This window comes from Vipera berus (assembly GCF_964194415.1).
Source record: "Vipera berus genome assembly, chromosome: 1".
Taxonomy (NCBI): Eukaryota; Metazoa; Chordata; class Lepidosauria; order Squamata; family Viperidae; genus Vipera; species Vipera berus.
The window spans coordinates 341,215,881-341,223,422 of NC_138202.1; positions in this window are offsets into that span (position 1 = coordinate 341,215,881).

Here is a 7,542-nt window from a genome sequence, read left to right on the forward strand (position 1 = left end):
TCTTTGGGAAGGAGAGTTGATACTTGCCAGTGAAAATATTGGATTTGATCCTCAGAAGGATCATGATATCCCTGACAATCAGCCTGGTGGGTAGCCTCTGAGCAAAGTTGAAGAATCTCTGACATTGCTGTTTCTCAAGACTCCTGGGAAACTTTCAGATATTGGAATGGGAGGGGGGAGAAAAGGTACATATAAGCAGAGATCGGCAGAACAAGTACCGTAAGTATAAAATGATTCATTGCCGGCAAAACACCCTACATTAATTATTCATATACACAGCTGGAGCCTGAACTGTGTGTTACTAACCAGGAAAATTATCTTGGGGTCATAAAGGGTACATCGGTGAAGATGCTGATGTATATGAATGTTGTGGGAATGACAAACTCCAACTAGGAAAATAAAGAAGGAATTAAAGATCGTCAACATTGTAGCACACTTATATAAATCTAGGGTACGACCACACCTGGAAATCTAGGTATGGTTCTGGTTGCCATATTTAAAAATGAAGGTAATTGAGCTGGAACTACAGAAGTGGACAATCAAAGTGACTGGGAGTTGCATAAGCTTCTGATTTGTTTTATTTTGTTATTTATATCCACCGCATCTTACCTAGAAACAACTCCGTGCAGCTTACAACAGTAGAAATAAGGTAAAACATTAAAAATAAGGTCATAAATACTAACATTAAAATTAACAAGGCAAGGAAGGGAGCAAGCTACAAAAGGGCCGGAGGTAGAATGATTCAGGTGTATGCCATACATGGCATGAAGAAAGTAAATGGAAAAGTCTTTGTACCTTACTTCAAACACTACAACATGGATCATCCAGTGATTAGAAGGAAGTTAGAATGGAAAATTGTTTTCCACATGGCACATGCTTAGCCCATGAAACACTGAATTAGAGCCACCATGCTTTAGATTAAAGGCTATCAATCTCAAGATTATCTTTAAAGTTGAGGCACCATGTCTTGTGGGGGCTAATGGCAGAAGATATGTCTGTCTCTACAGAGAAGCAAAATACTGGACTAAGACATACTTTGCCCCTAGAAGTTGCAATCACAATGCATCTGGAGAACACCAGTATTGCTGGCAATGCGTAGCATTCTGCAGAAGATGTGTGTAAAGCTGACAAACCAAGGTATGGAGCTAGAAGGTAAGATCAGTTGAAGTTAGGAGGCAAATTCCTTCTCCTTCAGAGCTTGTTCACCCACCTTCCTAGCCACCCGCTCAAAGAGGCGAGTATGTTAATAAAAAGGATTAATAATAAATAGCACTTTGCACTAGTTGGATGTCATGAGACCCTGATGGCACATATTATTTTGCTGTTAACCTTCAATACATCCCAAGCTGTTGGTGTTTCAGTGTTTGCTTTTAACAGAACTTCAGACTATGCAATGAAAAATCAAACTCTCATGTGGCAGAAATTGCAGTACAGTTACCACACACCTGGATGCCAAATGTCCCATGCCTGATTCCCAGTATGTCCAAATAAAGGAGGAGAGACAGCAGTGGCCAATGAGACTTCCAAGAGCCTGCAGTAGCCCTAGTATCCTTCAACAGCTTCTAGGGTTCCAAGGACTAGCTCACAAAGATCAATGGTCAATTATAATACCTCTTCAGTCCACCTGCCTAGTCATTAGGTTATGTGTTTCTCTTTATATCAGTGGCTGGGACTGTCAGGCTGAGTGTTACAATCCCTGTGTAGCAGCTTTGCATATGAGGTGCATTGCCACATCAGGTGTTCTCCAGATTATCCTAGGGAATTTAAAGTGGTGTGAGTGCAGTCACTTCCACCCCTCAGACCAAATCAGAATTAGATCAGTTTGTTCACTGAATTGTGTAAGTGTAGGCTTCGTTCACACTGCATAATTCATTTGATTACTAAACCCATTTTCTGGGTCTAAAGGACATTGATCCACTAAAAACCAAAAGGGCTGTTAATGTTAATATTAAGCTTGTTGCAAACATGCCATAGAATAAATTCACAGCATGCAGAAAATCCTGTTTTCTTGCTTAATGGGTTTTTCCAATCCAAGGCTTTAATACAAGGTAGAGCTCCCATTTTGGCTATGATTCAGGAATAAATGCATGCTTTGGAAGCTGGATACTGTGTTCAGTCAATGAGCTCTTTGAGATCTTTGCTTTAGAGTCCGTGGACCGACATTGGGCCACAGTATGCCAGCAACCGGGCCTTGCAAACGAGTGAAGCCCCATCTGCGGGATGCAGGCAGCATGCAAAACATACCCATTCCACGGAAAAACCTTTATCCATGGAACTAATCCCCGGTGTCCGAAAGATTGGGAGTCACTACTTTAGAGTTTGGGAAGCAACTGTTCCTAATTAACATACAAGTAGTTTTCCACTTACAACAGTTTGCTTACTGGCCGTTGAAAGTTACAATGGTACTGAAAAATGACTTAGGACTTGCAGCATCCTCCTGGTCACATGACCAAAATTTTGATGCTTGGCATCTGGTTCATATTTATGACAGTTGCATTGTCTCGGGGTCATGTGATTACCTTTTGCAACCTGACAAAGTCAATGGGGAAGCCAGATTCACTTAACAAATGTGTTACTAACTTAACAACTGCAACGATTCACTCAACCATGTCAACAGAAGTCAAAAAATGGGGTAAAATTCAGGTGACAATTGTCTTGCTTAGCAACAGAAATTTTGGGTTCCATTGTGGTTGTAAGTTGAGGACTACCTATAATTGCAAATTGCACACTTGTAATTTATTTATTTATTATTTATTAATTTAATTTATATACCGCCCTTCTCCCGGAGGAGGGCGGGAGATGGACATCATCCAGGCATCTTGGGAGAATTTGGGGGCTGACATAATTTTGTTACAAACTCCAATTCTCTGGCTGAGCCCACAATAGCACACTAAACAGAATAATAGGTAGTCCTCTACGTAGGACCGTAATGGAGTCTGCCCATTACGGTTGTATGTTGTAATGGTCATAAATTTTACTAATTTACGTTTTTTGCGGTTAAGTGAATGTGTTTATTAAGCCAGATTCTCCATTGGTGACTAGCAAAGGGCTTGGAGATCTGGACCAGCCTAAATAGCAGTTGCTTTAATCCAGGCACTCCTGACTATTGAACATTAGATATCTATTCTAACCAGACATCTAGGTTTTTTTCTCAGTTTCTAACACACACACACACACACACATTTACTTTTAGATGCAAAGTGGATATGATAAGGAAATATGGTGAAGGTGCCAGAGGAAATATGGCTGCTCTCTGCTTCTTTACTAAAAGTTTCCACTCTCCCCAGTCTTTCCTTGTAAGACCTATTGTCATCCCCTAACCCAGGGGTAGGCAACCTCGGCTCTTTTATGACTCATGGACTTCAAGTCCCAGAATTCCCGAGGTTGCCTACCCCTGCCCTAACCTGTTCTATTTTTTTTTAACATCAGACTTAAAATCTGATGCCAAGACAGAATAACTTGAGAGTCTAACCCATGTGCATTAAAGTGGTACTATTACTTCCTCTGATTTAGAAATATTCATTTCAAATCCCAGGGATAGTTACATGCTACATTAGCTAGTGAATTGGTGAGCAAAGTCTGGGATGTATGATAGCACTTAATGAGCAGCCTGATAGTTTTATTTTGGGGCCACAAAATGTGGTGATAAAAGGTTTTCTGTAGCCAAATGCTCACACCGTTGAAATAATTTGGAACCAGACTTAAGATGCAAAACACCCTCTCTGGCCTTTTGCTAAACATTTTACTAGCCCCTCTTTGCTAGCTTTCTTCTTGAAATGCTAGCAATCAATATGGCAAAAGTTAATTTCCATCATTTGGAAAAGGAGCATATGGTTTGAGCAGCATTGAGTGTGTGCTGTGCAATCTGGGCTGCCCTCAAAATAGCCAAGAAAAAGGGAAGTTTGGCTGCACGTATGAAATTGCATTTGGCTGTGTGGATTATGTTGGGGGATCTTGTGATCTAAATCTCTTGAGGATCTCCCAATCATACTGACACCACATGTGTGTGTTTGTGGTGTGTGTGTGTGTGTAATTTCTGGAAACAAATGACATTTGCACATTGTTCTTTTGAAATTTTCTGGAATCTGATTTCTAATAAGTGATGTATTGTTCTTTTTAAATTTTATTTTGAACCACAGTAGTACTCATGTCTGAAGCAAACTGTACGAATCATTTAATGTGATTGCACACATGATCATCTTAAATGTTGTCTGTACTCTCATGATGAAGCTGGACACGAGAGTTTTATATGGAACTTCTGAGGCATTGTTACACTGAAGAAATTGTAGATTAATATCACCAGCAAAGAAATTTGATACACCCTAACTGACACTTAATATAATCAAGAGTTGGCATGCAACAGCAATTTGTCACAGCAATTTGGGGAAAAAAGATGTAACTCCTGGTAGTCCTTGTTTAATGACCATTCATTCAAAAAATATTTGAAATTATGCTGACACTGAATGAATGATTCTATATTGAACAACTTTCGTCCTGTCTCCAACCTTCGCTTTCTTGCGAAGGTTGTTGAGAGTGTGGTGGCACATCAGCTCCCTCTGGTCCTGGATGAAGCGGATTATCTAGACCCGTACCAATCGGGTTTCAGGCCCAGGTACAGCACGGAGACGGCATTGGTCGCGCTGGTGAATGATCTCTGGAGGGCTCGGGACAGGGGGCACTCCTCTGTCCTGGTCCTATTAGACCTCTCAGCGGCTTTCGATACCATCGACCATGGTATCTTGCTGCGGCGTCTCGGGGGATTGGGAGTGGGAGGCACGGTTTTGCAGTGGTTCTCCTCCTATCTCCAGGGACGCTCGCAGTCGGTGTTGGCAGGAGGGCAGAGGTCGACCGCGAGGTCTCTCATTTGTGGTGTTCCTCAGGGGTCGGTCCTCTCGCCTCTCCTGTTCAACATCTATATGAAACCGCTGGGTGAGATCATTCGTGGTTTTGGAGTTGGGTATCATCAGTATGCTGATGATACCCAGCTTTTCTTTTCGACCCCAAACCACCCCAGTGATGCCCTCACCGTGATGTCCCGCTGCCTGGAGGCGGTTCGGGTCTGGATGGGGAGGAACAGACTTCAACTCAACCCCGACAAGACCGAGTGGCTTTGCATACCTTCATCCCGGGTTTATTCGGACATTCCACCTCTCGCTATGGGGGGCGAATTATTACCCCCCGTAGATAGGGCTCGCAACTTGGGAGTCCTCCTAGATTCACGGCTCACCCTGGAAGACCATATAGGAGCTGTGACTAGGGGGGCTTTCGCCCAGGTTTGCCTGGTGCGCCAGTTGCGGCCCTATCTAAGCCGGGATGATCTATGCACGGTCACTCACGCGCTCGTGACCTCTCGACTAGACTACTGCAACGCTCTCTACATGGGGCTGCCCTTGAGGACCACCCGGAAGCTCCAACTGGCACAGAATGCAGCCGCGAGAGTTGTGTTGGGAGTCTCCCGATACTCCCATGTCACACCTCTGCTCCGTGAGCTGCATTGGCTGCCAGTTGTCTTCCGGGTGAGATTCAAGGTACTAGTTATGGTATTTAAAGCCCTACATGGCAGGGGGCCGGAGTACCTTAGGGAACACCTGCTGCCGGCGTCAACTTCCCTCCGCCCTGTGCGTTCCCACAGAGAGGGACTCCTCAGGGTGCCACCGGTCAGAGAATGTAGATTGGTGGCCCCCAGGGGGAGATCTTTCTCTGTGGGCGCCCCAGAGTTATGGAACCAGTTACCGGTTGAGCTCCGGACGGCGCCCGATCTTCGCTCCTTTCGCCGCGATCTGAAAACATACCTGTTCGAACAAGCCGGCCTGGCCTGAGGGTGGGATTGGTGGGGTTTTTTATTATCATTTTATTGGGGGTTTTATTAATGTATTTATTGTTTTTTATGGGCATGTATTTAATTACTTTTTAATTTTTGTAACTTTATGTTTTTTATTCTTGCCCTGTACACCGCCCTGAGTCCTTCGGGAGAAGGGCGGTATAGAAATATTAATAAATTAAATTAAATTAAATTACTTAACCATTCAAGGACAATGGTCCTTGAAGTTATGGCCATTGCAGCACCACTGTGGTCATATGGAGGAAATTTGAGCACTTTCAATTCATCTTACAACTTACAACCACAGGGGTGTGTCAACTTCCTCCACCTACCTATATCCCCTCCCCCATCTCTGTCCTTTTGGGCACCCTGGACAGTGGCATTTCTTGGGGTCAGCATTGGAGCTGCAATGGACTCCTGGGGCTTATAGCAGTTGTAGTTGGCCATCACTGCTCCCAGACCTCTGTCCCCAGGGCTGCTGCCAAGGAGTGTCATTGTGCAGGGTGGCCAAAAGGGAGATGAGATAGGTGGGTGGGGGAAGTTCAAGAGGAGGCATTCCCTTACCTTGGGGACCAGGAGGGACCAAGCTGGGGATGACTTGGCCTAGGGTGGGTCCTTACCTAATAACCAATGGAATTTGGTTAATGATGGCAACAAAGACTGCCAGGATTGTCATTGGTAAGCAATGTGGCCATGTGACACCACAATTTATGACCGCATCACTTAGTGATGGAAATTCCTGTCCCAATTACCATTGTTAACCAAGACTGAGCTGTATAGCTCACATTACTGCATTTCTGAGTGTAGAAAGCTGAAAATACTTTGAACAGAATGCCCTGAAGCCTAAAGAAATCTCAATAGGTGGACAGTGTAAATCTATTCTTTTCTTACACATTGCAAACCAAAACAAAGCGATGAATGAATGGGTACAGTGTGAGTTAATAGCTTCTGGGTTTTAAGCACAACAGATTCATATGTGGCCTGGCTACAATATCAGCTCTGAAAATTGCTGAATGAGGTTGATGAGTCTCATGAGACAGCTATGGCAGTAGGGCAAGTGATGCCCTGTGCATTATGATATCACTAGCCAAATATTGGAAATCGTGTACAGATAGTCCTTGACTTATGACTACAACTGAGTCCAAAATTTCTGTTGCTAACTGAGACAGTTGTTGAGTTTTGCTCCATTTTGTGACCTTTCTTGTTACAGTTGTTAAGTGAATCACTGCAGTTGTTAAGTTAGTAACACGGTTGTAGATGAATGCAGCTTCCCTATTGAATTTGCTTGGCAGAAGGTCACAAAAGGGGATCACATGAACCCTGGGACTCTGCAACCATCATAAATATGAGTCAGTTGCCAAGCATCTAAATTTTGGTTACATGACCATGAGGATGCTGAAATGGTCATAAGTGAAAAACAGTCATAAGTCACTTTTCAGTGCTGTTGTAACTTTGAATGGTCACTAAATGAACTATTGTATGTCAAGGACTATCTCTAATGCATAATTGTTGCACAATAGCACATATGACAACATTGGAGTTTCTACCAGATACTTGTGATGGTTTTGAGACTACTTCACAGCACTGGTGAGTGTTCGGTGAATATGTATATGACCATATAATAACAAAAATACCATCTTATTAAATTTAGGATTTAAAAATTAAGGAAATTAAAATGAAAAATCTGCAGGGATCAAATGAATATTTATAGGTTTGATATT